Raw genomic sequence first — 12425 nt, forward strand, 5'->3', positions numbered from 1 at the left:
ATTGCCTTCTTGATGGCATCTAGAATCACCATGGAAACAACCTTCGTAGCATGTCTGTGGAGATATATCTAGATTAAGTTAACTGAGGTGGGAAAACTCACCCTACGTTTGGGCAGTATCATTCCATAGGTTGCGGTCCTGGATGTCACAAAAGGAGAAAGCCAGGTAAGTGTGTGCCTTCACTGGCCCTGCTTCCTGAGTGTGGATGAATGTGACCAAGTGCCTGAAGCTTCTGCTGGGTGACTTCCCCACCATAATGGAAGGGTCCCTCGAACAGCAAACCCCAAACAACCCCTCCTTGAGTTTCTTTCTTTTTCTTTTTCTTTCTTTCTTTCTTTCTTTTTTTTTTTTTTTTTTTTTTTTTTTTTTTTTTTTTTTTTTTTTTGATACAGGGTTTCTCTGCATAGCTTTGCGCCTTTCCTGGAGCTCACTTGGTAGCCCAGGCTGGCCTCGAACTCACAGAGATCCACCTGGCTCTGCCTCCCGAGTGCTGGGATTAAAGGTGTGCACCACCACCCGGCTTCTTTTTCTTTTTTTAAGATATAGGGTTAAACCAATACCTAATGACTTTTTTTTAAAGATTTATTTATTTATTCTATACACAGTGTTCTGCCTGTATGACAGAAGAGGGTGCCAGATCTCATTATGGATGGTTGTGAGCCACCATGTGGTTGCTGGGAATTGAACTCAGGATCTCTGGCAGAGCAGCCAGTACTCTTACCTCTGAGCCATCTCTTCAGCCCCTGGACCACTCCTTTATTCCCTTTTTCTCTCATGCTGGAGGAGTTCTCCAAAGGCTTGGCCTTCCTTGGATGTAGCTGATGTTCTCCTGTGTCCTGGCCTGCCGGCAGTCAGGACAATTCTCTCCCACTATCAACCCCCAAGTAAACACACAGAGGCTTATATTATTTAAACTGTTTGGCCTAATTGCTCAGGCTTCTTGATAGCTAGATCCTACATCTTAAATTAACCCATATCTATAAATCTATACCTTGCCACATGGCTCATGGCTTACTGGTATCTTACATGTTGCTTCCCATGGCGGTGGCTGGCAGCGTCTCCTGACTCAGTCTTCCTGTTCCCAGAATTCTCCTCTCTGCTAGTCCCACCTATCCTATACTTCCTGCCTGGCTACTGGCCAATCAGCATTTTATTTATCAATCAATCATAGCAACACATTTTCACAGCATACATAACATCCCACAGCAATAGTACCCATAGGAAATATGAAGACAACATTCTATGGATCTGTTCTCTCCTTCTACCCTGATGTGGGTCTGGGGGTTGAATTCAGGTTGCCAGGCATGGACAGCAAGCACATTTGCCCTCTGAACCATCTCACTGCCCACTCTGGTTAGTTTTTAATTAGAAGACTCCTCCAGTCTCCTGCCAGGGAAATGTCTACCTGGATGCTCGTGTGTTCAGAGCTGACTTGAGCAAGGACCAAGGATCCCATGATGCATAAAATTTCACTTAATGCATGCAGTATGAACTTCTGTCCTGCAGTCCTGGAGGACAAAGAATGGCTCTAACAGAGGAGACTAGGAAGATCCAGCATGCATCTTAGACAAGTTTTCATACCATCCTGTTTCTTTGCCTAGTATCTCCAATTCTGGGCTTTTCATGTGTGAGAGGGGTGAGGTGGCCAGAATAAGCCTGTGTGGGGGCTGTTCTTAGGGATATTTTAAGGTCCCTAAGTTAGTGGTTTCCAGCTGGAGGTGATTCCATGTCCCCTAGGGAACATTTGGCAAATATTATCAAAACTGTAAAAGAGTGCTGTGTAGATGAACAGTCTTATTAAATAAGAAACACAAAGCCAAATGCAGAGTTAAAAGCCCAAGAAGTCAGAGCAGTAGCTGAGAGCTGAGACTTAAAACCGCCTTCTTACCCTTCCTGCTGCTGCTGTCCTTCCCCTCATCAAGAGACCTACTTCCTGTGTATCTGTCTTTTTATTGACTTTCTGTTCTGCCTTCTCATTGGTTGTAAACCCAACCACATGGCCTCCTCGTCACTGCCTGTCTATACAGACCTCCAGGTCTTCTATGATTGGTATTGAGATTAAAGGAGTGTGTCTCCATGCTGGCTGTATCCTTGAACACACAGAGATCTGTCTGTCATGTGATCTGAATTAAAGGTATGCACCACCACTGCCTGGCTCATGCTATGGCTTGCTATTAGCTCTGACCCCCAGGTGACTTTATTTATTAACATACAAATAAAATCACATTTCAGTACAGATAAAATATCACCATAGTGCTGGCATTTGGTGGGTGCAGGCTGGGTATGTGGGGTGCTGACATTTGGTGGGTGCAGGCTGGGTATGTTGCCAAACACCTTCCAGTCCACAGGACAGCTGGCTTTCCATTGCGTCAGGGCTGAAAAAAAATTTGCCCTGAAACTGGTGTGGGCACCTTCCGTTTCCAATTTTCTGATGCCTCCTGGCTTTTTTGCTCCTGTTCCTTTTGATTTTGCAGCTTTATGCCTTTTACAAAGCACTTGCTGTCATTGAGGACTTATTTTTAGGAGGGATCGTTGACATAATTGTTCAGTTCGCATATTTCACCAGAACTCACATGGTGATATTTGAATTTATATTTGTTGAAAATATTTTAATTCCTACTCAAATACTAGAATAGGCAAGTATTTAGTGCCTGGAAGAATGTGTTAACCAAAGAATGGAACACAGAACGCACATAGAATCTGCTGGAAATGGGCTTATGCCTTCTCAAACCTTTTGTACGATTGCTCCGAAGCTCTGGAGTGTTGTTGAGTGGGAAGGAAAGGCAGAAATAACTACAGCTGAAACCTAAAGATACTTTTAGTCTGCACAGGAGGTCACCAGAATGTCTGTACAACCTTCCCTGACCCTCTACTTCTAGAGTGTGGATATGACCCAGTGGTGGAACACGCGTTAACATACATAAGGCTCCAGATTCCACCCACAGCACCACAAAAGCAAAAATAAAGCAACACACACACACACACACACACACACACACACACACACACACACACAAACGCGGGCACCCTCAGCCCCTACTTTGGGAGGAGTCAACATTCCTCGCTGTTTTCCCTCGTGGGTGGGTGTAGTTTGCATAGACTGAAGTGAGATAACAAAGAATTTGCTGCTTTTGCTCTGAATCTTCAACGGGAAGCCGGTAGGCCACCAATGAAGAGGTAGCTGAGTCTAACGCAGGATGGAGACAGGGATACAAAGTAACGCTTCATTGTGACATTTTCTTTTTTTTTTTTTTTTTTTTGTTTTGTTTTGTTTTGTTTTGTTTTGTTTTGTTTTTCGAGACAGGGTTTCTCTGTGTAGCTTTGCGCCTTTTCCTGGAACTCACTTGGTAGCCCAGGCTGGCCTCGAACTCACAGAGATCCGCCTGGCTCTGCCTCCCGAGTGCTGGGATTAAAGGCGTGCGCCACCACCGCCCGGCTCATTGTGACATTTTCATACACACTGTTTTCTTCCACACTCTCTGGTCTTCCGGTTCAGTGTCCCCGCCCCTCCTTGTATGTCTCTGCCCAGAGTCCTCTTCCCACTTCCACGTGGCCTGTGTTCTGATACCCTCCCCACCCCTTTTCTTCAAACCTCTTTCCCATCCTGTGCCCCTCCTCCTAGTTTTCTGACGTATACCTACAGCCACTCCTCCATAACTATGGACAATTACAAGGTAGAGTCTGCCCAGGAGAACGCAAGTGCAGTATTTGTCTTTCTCAAGGTCGGGGACTCCTCACCTAATATAGTAGTTTACAGATCCATCCATTTTCCTGCAATCTTCATGGTTTCATTTTCCTTTATGGCTAATTAGAACTCCGGTGTGCTATGTACTACATTCTCATTATCCGTTTACCAGTTCATGGACCTATAAGCTAGTTCTATTTCCTTGCTATTGTGAACTTAACACCAATAAACGTGAACGTGTAAGCCCCCATCACAGTGCAGAGCCTTTGGGTTTTAGGTTCAGGAGTGTTAGATGTGGAGAGGCCTCCACACTAATTTCACAGTGGCTGCACCACCTCGCAATCCCACCGGCAGAAAGGGCTCCCTTCACATCAGCGTTTGTCTCCTCGATGGTACGAAGCCCTGCGGACACGGCTGAGATTTGAGGCCATTCAATTTGCATTTCCCCATTTCCCTGAGGGCTAAGGATGTGTAGCACTTTGAAAATATGTACTGGAGGGCCTAGAAAGATGGCTCTGTGGTTCTTTTTTTTTTTTTTTTTTTTTTTTTGCGCCAGGGAATGGGTGGGGAGCAGGTTGAGACAGGGTCTCACTGTGTAGCCCTGGCTGCCTGGAACTCACTGTGTAGATCAGGCTGGCCTTGAACTCACAGAAATCTTCTGGCTTCTGCCTCCTATTTATAAATGGCCTGTCTGAATTCATTGCCTTAATTAATACGTAGGGCAGCTTTATTCTTCTAGTAGCGGTTTGAGGCCTGTTTAATTAGATCTGAGAACTTCTGAAACAGCTTGTTGACAGCGTCCATTTGCTTGGAAAGCCGGCTTCCAACTTCTGTGTCTTTGCTCATTATGAGAGTGTCTTACGGACAACACTGAGTTGGTTTTTTATAAGGTAGTTGTTCAGTTTGCATAGTCGAGCTGGTGACCTGAGTCTCACTGGTGACGTGAGTCGGTTTGCACACGAGCTTGCTGGTGAGGTGTGCTCCCTGTCGTTTGCTAGTCGCTCTGCGTGGTCGGGTCACTGGTTCTTTCCCTCACCATCAGCAGGAGGGCTTTGGGGCTTTCCTAACTTGGACATGACTGACTCCTTCCCAGCGCCCTTCTGTTCATCAGTTCCTCTCATGAAATGATTCTTGACTGCTCACGGATTAAATTGTCTTCCTTTGCATATAATATTCCTCTAAGAATCTTCTGGTGTGCTGGCTTGCTTTGCATGAATTGCCTTGAATTGTGCTCGTCTTGAAATGTTTTCATGTCTTCATCAATTTTAGGAGATAATTTTACTGAACACAGCAATGTTGGTTGATAGTTGTATGCTTTCTTGGCTCCTAGGGTTGTTGGTAAAAGATCTGATACTATTCTGATGTTTCTGCCTTTGTGGCTGAGTTGGCATTTTTCCTGGCTTAGTTACTGCTCCGTTGCTGTGAAGAGACTCCATGGCCAAGGCAACTTAGAAGAGAAACCATTTAACTGGGAGCTGGCTTACAGTTCCAGACGGTTAGTCCATGAGCATCATGGCAGGAGCATGCCAGCAAGCAGCCAGGCATGGTGCTGGAGAAGGAGCTGAGAGTTTACATTTTATCCACAGGCAGCAGGTAGGGGTAGGGTGGGGTGAGGTGGGGGAGACTGGGCCTGCCTTGGGCTTTTGAAACTTCAAAGCCCACCCCCAGTGACACATCTCTGTGGGTATGCTGAGCTCATGTCCGGCTCCAAAAGCCAAAGATGGCGCTGAGAGGAAGTGAGCTGGACGGGGACCTAACTTGTTTACCAAAAATTATGATTGGCTCTTGGGATCAGGAGAGATGACGTAGGTGCATGGCCTCCTCGTGATCATGCTGAGCAATGCCCGGAGAGGCTCGTGGATACGGGACCTTTGTTGTGATTGGTACAAGGAAAGCTGGCTTGTGGTTTGGTGTTTTATAAAGGGTGTGCTGATGCTTAATAAACAAGTTCCTGCTCGACACGGCTTCCCACTGCGTCTGACTGTCTCCAGGTACCGGGAGGCCAGGTGACGGCCAGTGGCGCACTACCCCTCCTCAGTCAAGGTCTGCTGCGGGCGGTGGGCCTAATTCTTCATCTCCTCCAACAAGGCCACACCTCCTAATCCCCGCCCCCCAACAGTTCCACCAACTAGGGACCAAGTATCCGAATGCTTGAGCCCATGGGAGTCAACTCTCACTCAAACCTCTGCATTTTCTCTCAGAGCATTTAGGAGAGCGTTCCGTTGTTTTCTATTTTTGACATCTTGACTATGTCAAATGCCTCTGCATTTGGAAGTTTTGGAAGTCTATTTCTTTCTCTAGGTTGTGGCTATAGTAGTTTTATTGAATATGTTACCTAAGCCTTTCGACTTTACCTCAGTTTCTTCCTCCCCCTCATGGGTTCTTAGGTTTGACCTCCCAGCATACTCGAGAGTATATTCCTTAGAATTTGGGGTCATAGTCATTAATCTTTTTTCTTTATATATACTAAGATGTATGCTTATCCCCCACCCCCCACCCCCACATGAAATTCATTCTTCTGCTTGTTCTTATCTGTTGATGATGACGCAGAAGTTGAGGAAAGAGAGATGTCATACTGCTGGAAACCCAAAGAGGTGGCTGAATTCGGCATACCTACGGAAGAGCTACTACAGACCGGATGGCAGAAAATGGGCGAAAGAGTCTGAGTTGAGAGCTACGATGCGATGTCTACCATTCCCCTGTCCCTGCCGCCGCCCAGAGGAGCACAGCATTGAGAGCACAGAACTTGAAGCACGGAGTAGCATCCAAGGGCAGCAACAGACCCCGAGCAGTGCAGCCTGTACATCCTGTGCAGAGAGCAGCAAGAGTGTGGTGGTGGAGTCGCCCCACCCCGACCCCATCATAGCTGAGACAAGCTGTAGATGGATCCAAATCCAAGCAAGTCCTCCCTGATGCTTTTCCCGTTATTATAAAGAGTGAAAGTGGAAATAGCAACTGCACTTCAGACGAAGGACACTGGTGAATGTCTGGTCAGTTTCCAAACTATCAAAAGGAGTCTTCCACTTGCGAGGTTGGACAGTCCAGCCATGACCTGGAAGTGAAAGACTGAGCGTCAGCAAGCCCAGGACTGTGGAAATGTGTCTCCCACAGCTACACCAGCTCATCCCTTCCAGTCACTGTCATCTGAGGCACAGAGAGTTCATTACATTTTTAATTCATGTGCTGATGAGCAAACATACTGACTAAAGGCAATATGTCGTCTCTCCTGTCAAGTATTCAGGGAGCAAATGAGAGTCTAAAATAGCCAAGGGAAAATACTCTCATCCTTAGAAAAAGAGCACTTTTCATGATTGAGTATATCAATCTTTTTGTTTAAAAAAAAACAGACATTAGAATATGCAGGTGAATTAAAAGAAGAAATTTGTAATCTTAATCATCTGGAGAAAATATGGATCTCTACTGTATATCTGTCCACACTGCTGTGTATCTTATATACCTCAGTAAAAGAACTGGATATAATGCAGGGAAGAAACTATTACAGAAACAGCATTAAATCCTGTTCCCCATTTGGGGCTTTAATTCCAGAGATCCTGGCATGAGCTGGTTCCAACTGCACATACATCTGCGATTCTGACATGGTGTGTGTGTGTGTGTGTGTGTGTGTGTGTGTGTGTGTGTGTGTGTGTGTTGTGTGAAAGTATAAGGGTGTGCATGTCAGAGTGTGCATGTGTGTGAGTGTGTGAGTGCATGTGTGTGAGAGAGTGTGTGTATGTGTGTGAGAAAGAGAGAGAGAAAATGAGGGAGACAAGACAGGGGTGGTGCTGAGATCACACCTTGATCTTGGACTCAGGCCCCTCACCCCCCACCCCCCACTTCCACCCCCACCCCCCACCAACTGTGGGAAGATAAAACGATTCTCTTTCTGCCCACCCAGTCTGTGGTTCTTCATCACAGCAGCCTGGACAGATGAACATACAAGGCAGAAGGGGAAACATTTCCCTGAAGAACGAGCTAGGTTTCCCCCTTGAGATCCCCCACAGTCTTACAAAACAGAAGAAATGATGCACCTGAAGTCCAGAAACTACCAAATGTTAAAACCGAGAGCTTGACTATTTATTAGTAGCGTTGTCTTCCAAAGGTCATGTCTTAAAGGTCATGTCCGATGTGCATGCATTCCCCCTTCTAGCTCCCTGGCAATGCTCGCCACAGTCATTTCACAGCCAGCTCCATAATTGGCTTTATATTTTCTAAATGTCACTTTCTGATAGAAGTTGTTTTCAGCCTCACTGTTTGTGGCGGAGGAGGTAGAGGTGGGGGCACTGTTGACAGAGCCGTTTCTAAGAAAGCCATCTCTTGTTTTCCCTGGATACAGTCTGTGACAGGACGAAAGTCCTAAGGGACAAACTCTGGGAACAGAATGTGAAATACCAAGTGGAGTGTGATTCCTTGCAGGGTGATCTTCAGGCATCACTCGGCAGCTGGGATCCCACCCTCTGTGCCAGGCACTAGGGAGTTAGCCCCATGAGACAAACACTGCATTTAGTACAGCCTGCACAGCCTGAAAGTGCCACAGAGAAGTTTGGAAATTAGTAGGAAAAGGAAGGGGGCAGGGGCTTCAGTTGCCAGTAAGCCAAGTGCAGAACTGGGGTACCACAGGGGTCCCTGTGGGGGGCAGAGGCAATGGCACATGTCCTGAGCTTCTCCTGGCTGTGACCTCAAGTTGGGCTTGTGTCACTCCTTCCTTGGGTACCGGTTTCTGATAACAAGATGCAAAGATGGAGACGTCCTCTTGGTTAAATAATGTGTCCATGATGCCTTTCTGTGGTGTGCATGTTTTGTTGCTACTGGGTTTCTGTATTTGTATCTAAAATGTCCCCCAAATGATTTTCTGTTAAGCTGTGGTTCCCTAGGTGGCAGGGAGACAGGAGAGCACGCAGGAGGTGGGGCCTTGTGGGAGGTCTTCATGTCACTAGGGGTGAACTTTGAAGGGAACAATGGGACCCCAACCTCTCCTCCTTTGCTTCCAGGCTTGACTATCCAGCTGTGATGTGCTGCCTTGTCACATATAACCAAACAGCGGGGTCCTTTGGCCATGAGTGGGAACCATAAGCCAAAACAAGCCTTTCATAAGTCAATTGTCTAAGGTATTTATTATAGTAGCAGAAAACTGACTGACATAATAGACTATGGCTAGCTGTCTATGGAAGAGAAATACCCTTAGAACAAATTCCCTGAGCTTTCCATTTCTGGGCCAGGAGAGAGAAATACAGCTGCACAGATTTCAAGCCCCCAACTAACCAATCATATTGAATGTGGCATCACATGGTCACATCAACTTCAGCTCTATGCCTGTGCCAAATCCTACCTATCCCCAGATATGGAGCAGAGGTCAGATCGCCACACAAGGCTGCAATCTTTTGAATGTATGTTGGAAACACAACCCCATAATTCATGCTAATGGCATTTGGAATGCAGGCCTTTGGGAGGTGACTAGGATTAGGATCTGTGGTGAGGGCTCCATGATGGCGGTGGTGATTTGAAGGAGAACAGCTCCTGTAAACTCATATGAATGCTTGGTCCCCAGCTGGTGGAACTGTTTGGGAAGGATTAGGAGGTGTGGCCTTCTTGGAGGAGGGTAGCCTTTGAGGTTTCAAAAACCCATGGCATTACAAGTTATCTCTCTGCCTTGTGCTTGTGGATGAGATGTAAGCTCTCAGTTGCTGCTCCAGAGCCACACCTGCCTGCAACCATGCTTCCTGACATGGGAGTCGGGACTCAACCTCTAAAACTCATCAAAGGCTCAACAGATGCTGGTACCATGGACTTGCATGTTGCTACCTCCAGACCCATGAGGCAAACAAAGCACTATTCTTTATAAGTAACCTGCTTTCATTTTAAAAGAAAAAAAAAATGGTAACAGGAAAGAGAATAAAAGAAATATCCAGAATCAACCATATCCAAAGCTGTTTCCTTGAGTAAATTTTCTTATTCTACTCAGATGGAAAAAGAGCCAAGAAAAGACAGCACAGCGGTGTAGATGCTTTGAGAAACAAAAGAAAGAAAAGTAATGAGAAAAAAACTACTACCCAGGAGAGAGGAAAGGAGCACCCACCAGAACAAACTTCCTAGTGGACTCCCTAGGGCCTTCATTACCTTCACTGTATGCCAGTTTAAATCTCCGTGTGAGTTCAACTGGAATTGGAGAAAGAGTACTCAAATTCCCCAAGACAAGGATTCTAGGGGCATCGAGGGCTCTGCATTCTCTAACTTGGACCTTTAAATTTTACAGTCTAAGAAATGCCGTGGTCTGAGTATAAAATATCCCTCCCAGAGGCTCGTGTACTGAAGGCTTAACTCCTAGATGGTGGATTATTGAGAGGTCACTTCAGCGCAAGGGATTAAACCTATGATGTTAGCTTGTAGCGGTTGCTTTTCGGTTGCTGGGATAAAGCCCTGTGACCAGGACAACTCATAGAAGAAGGTTTTTTGGCTCATGGTCCCAGAGGGTTAAGTCTCCGCTGTCGCTGGGAAGCGTGGCAGCCGGAGCAGGCATGGCAGCCGGAGCAGGCATGGCAGCCGGAGCAGGCATGGCAGCCGGAGCAGGCATGCTGAGCCGTCACATCTTCTCCCGCAAACGCGAAGCAGAAAGAACTCGAGGCTGGGCAAGGCTACGAACACCCAAGCCAACTTCCGGTGATGCACTTCTTCAAGGCCTCACCTCTTAAACCTCCTCAAGCAGTGCCACCAGCGGAGGGGCAGGGGGCGGGGATGGGGAGTGGAGAGGGAGGAATAGGGAGTGGGAGAGAGGGGGTAAAGGGAAGTGGGAGGGGCGAGGTGGGGAGTGGAGCGTTCAATACCCACTGCTGCTCAGATACCCCGACTCCCTATCACAATGTTTTGTCTCACTAAGGCCCGGAATCAGCCAAACTAAATCCTTTAAACTTTCCCAGGTATTTTTATTTTGTCACAGTGATCGGAAGCTAATTAACACAGGGTACATGGTATGACACAATTGTTGTTTTGCAGTTCTGGGCACGACTCCACGTGCTAGGTAAGCCCTCCCACTGAGCTATATTCTCACCATCACCGGTCCCCTCCCCCCCCCAAAGCCAAGAACTATTTTAGAGCAAAATAAACTTGCAAGTGCTGTTTTGGTAAATCAACAGTTAAGTGACCGTCTTCATGGCTCCCCTGTTCATCTTGGCTGATCCCAGGAGGGTTCTGATTTATCTCTGTGATGGTCCATTTCCTGGGTGGGCCCAGCGAACCATGCTTCCTGGTACTCTGGTGTAGTTTCTGTGTGCTGTTTTTGTTTTGTTGTTTGTTGGTTGGTATAAAGTCCTGGATAGTAAATATTCTGTCTTCAGTGTGGCACTGTCGAGAGGTGGGGAAGCCTTTGAGTAGCGGGGCCTACGAGGAGGCGTTGGGCCTTTGGAAGTGTACGCTTTATGAGGGTGGTGGGCACTTGGGCCTGTCTTCTTGCTTTCCGCCCCTGGCTGTGAGATGAGCGGCTTCACACCATCGTCTGCTCTCACTGTGATCCGCTGCCTCGCCAGTTGAAATCTGCAGAATCTTGAGCCAACGCAAACCTTTTCTTTGCACGCTGATTACCTCTGGGCATGACTCCACGCTACAGTGTGGAAGGCGGACTAATACACCCTTCCTCTGGAGACTGACCCCGTGACTGCTTTGACCAATAACATACAGTGGAAGCGATGTTCATGTTCAAGAGAGTCTCGGCACAGCAAAAGATCCCCTGGGGGATCTGCTCAGGGGAAGCTGGGCACACTCTCAGACTACCATGACAATCCACAAGGACAGAGAGATCCTTGCCCACCGCTTCCTGATATGTCGTGTAAATAAAGAGGCCATCTTGGTTGGTCCAGTAGATAAAGCAGAGATCTGCCAAACCCTATCAGATGTGTTTAATCATTTGACATTATAACACGGCACTATCATCTACAAAGTTCATGCTAAAACAAACAAACAAAACAAACCTCTGCAATCGTGTCTTGCATGTGTGTACGCGCACGTACACACACACACACACACACACACACACCACACACTCATGCTTTGAGCAGGTTTACAATTTTAGATCAGACCACTCTCATAGCTATCTCAGGCTGCAGGCAGCCTGGAGGCTATAGTTGGACACACTTGGTTCACAAAAGGGAGTATTGTGAATAAGTAATTGTGGCCACTGAAAACCAAAACACCTTTTTTCTAGACCTAGATGAGGCCACCTTCTCAGAAGACTTACCTGATAAACTCAGTGGAGAGCAGATTATCCTAGAATTTGGTGCAAAGTTTGGGTTGCGCTGACCTTGCTGTTCTTACTCAGTTTTATAAATTTAACACCCCCTAACACTAACAATGACACTGGTTAATGTTGAGCACTGAACTAAGCTCAGTAGGTAAGGAGAATATGCCCATTTTCCAGATGAAAACACTGAGGCACAACCAATAAAGCCATTTGTCCAAAGGTGGTGGTTCTATAGAAGTACACTTCTGAATGTCATCACTCTATTCCTTGATAGGACTGTGCTCCAAGCACTAAGAGGTAGATGCGGAAGAGAGCATTGCACGTGCATTCCAGGCAAGAAGAAAGGGGGAAAGAGATTAAACAGACACAGTAGCTATCATAGATGGTCGACAGACACAGGGCCAGGAAGGCCTTGTGGCCATGAACATGTTGCTGTGGCCAAGTTAGTAGTAGCTGACTTGTGGCAAGTTTTCTATGAAGAATGACTCTGCTTCTGGCGAGATGCACATGAGC

Source organism: Peromyscus maniculatus, chromosome 16 (assembly GCF_049852395.1).
Source record: "Peromyscus maniculatus bairdii isolate BWxNUB_F1_BW_parent chromosome 16, HU_Pman_BW_mat_3.1, whole genome shotgun sequence".
Taxonomy (NCBI): Eukaryota; Metazoa; Chordata; class Mammalia; order Rodentia; family Cricetidae; genus Peromyscus; species Peromyscus maniculatus.